At 54.7% G+C, this 1,712-nt stretch overlaps 1 pseudogene; it reads left to right on the top strand.

Annotated features, from left to right (window-relative positions):
* Positions 1-751: 751 nt before the first annotated feature.
* On the top strand, positions 752-1,251 carry LOC123153630 (uncharacterized; annotated as a pseudogene).
* Positions 1,252-1,712: the final 461 nt, after the last annotated feature.

Here is a 1,712-nt window from a genome sequence, read left to right as displayed (position 1 = left end):
TGATACAGAGGGAGTACATTGCCATGTCATCTTTTTCATTGATCCATAAAGTCCGCCAAGATTTATAATTTTCATTGTTAATTACCAAGGACCTACATGAGAGAGGGGAAAGGGTTTGAGATGAGCAAACTATCGTGGGAGAAAGAGAGATGGGGCGTCGGCGACATCACCCGACATCCCCGCATCATTCTCTCACGTCTCGCGTGGCGCCGAATCCCCTTCTCTTTTCTCTCACAGCGACCGAGCAATTCAGTGTGTTGGAGCAAATTTTTTTTCCTTCGGCGGGGTTAGCGATCGGGTGGATCAACCACATGCCTTAGAAAAATTCCTCAGAGTAGCGGCCCATTAGTACAGGCGGCCCAAGTACGGTCCATTGTGGCTGGAACGAAGATCTGACGGCCAGAAACTGTTCGAACGCACAATCTAATGGCCGAAAACATTGATATCGCGAGACAGCTCGGTTTAGACTCTATTTTACTGCCGCAATCAGTTGAAAGCCTAAAAAACCCCTAAAAGATCAAGATTTGGACGATATAAAACATCGGACAACCCCCCGCCCCGTCCTCTCCGGTGCCCAAATCTCCAGCGCCGCCACTCCCACAGTGCTGCGGAAATGCCGAAGTCGCGAAAGCCGAAGGCCACCGTCGCGCCGGCGCCGCGCTGCCCGCCGCCCCGCATGGAGTCCCGCGCGCGGTCCGACGAGGCATGGTACGGCGCGCGCGTGGTGGGGCAGGACGGCTATCTGCGCCTCATGTTCGAGGATTTCCTTGAGGACGCGGACGAGTGGTACGATCCGGACGCGCTCGAGTTCACCTCCCCGCGCGCCGTGGACGCGCTGCGCGCGAGGTTCCGCCGGGCGTGCCCCGCCCTCGACGACGCCCGCTATGGCGATCTCCGCCCGGGCGACCAGCCGCTCTGCCTCGCCTGCGACATGCACCTACGGCGGCGAGATCAAATACTACGACGCCGTCCTCGAGGCCGTACGTACTCCGCGCCGCGCCCTACTCAGTGCATTCGTCACACACATATATGTTGTAGGAGTAGTATTAATTGGCCCCGACCAAAATATGCAGGTAGAGAAGGCACCGTGGACGGCAAGGAGCGGTGCGCGTGCCTTTCACGGTGCGATGGACGGAGGGGCCGCGCCGCGGTTGCCAGGAGAAGGTGGGCGTCGAGGTGGTCTGCTGCGTGCAGGAGTCACCGATCCAAGATCCGGAGCTGACCGAGTCCCTGCCTTCCTGGACGACGTGAGAAACAGGTTCGGCGAGGACCAAGGGGAGGCGACGGCAGCGTCTCAGGAGGCAGCCCCGACCCGGACACCAGCAGGCAGCCGACGTACAGTCTCGCGTACTCCTTGAGTAAACTGTTTTTCTTTCTTGCACATGCGGACGGATGCGGAAGAAATTTTACGGTCGCCGTTGGAGATGCCCTTACTTCTAGATTTCCTATTAGTAGTGGCATGTGCGATCTCTTCTTTCCTAATCATCCGGTGCATGCCCAGGGTGAGGGATACTACCTCTGTCCTGAGTTATTGGTCCTCTTAGTATTTTCTGCCAATTTTTGACCATGAATTTAATTAATAAAATGTTAATTCATGTCAAAAAATATTATCTTTGGAAACTATGTTCGAATACGAATCCAGCGATACAATTTTTCATGACATGCCTTAACATTTTGCCAGTTAAATTTGTAGTGAAATATTGGCACAAAAT

Source organism: Triticum aestivum, chromosome 7A (genome assembly GCF_018294505.1).
Source record: "Triticum aestivum cultivar Chinese Spring chromosome 7A, IWGSC CS RefSeq v2.1, whole genome shotgun sequence".
Classification (NCBI taxonomy): Eukaryota; Viridiplantae; Streptophyta; class Magnoliopsida; order Poales; family Poaceae; genus Triticum; species Triticum aestivum.
This window is presented reverse-complemented; position numbering and strand designations above follow the sequence as displayed.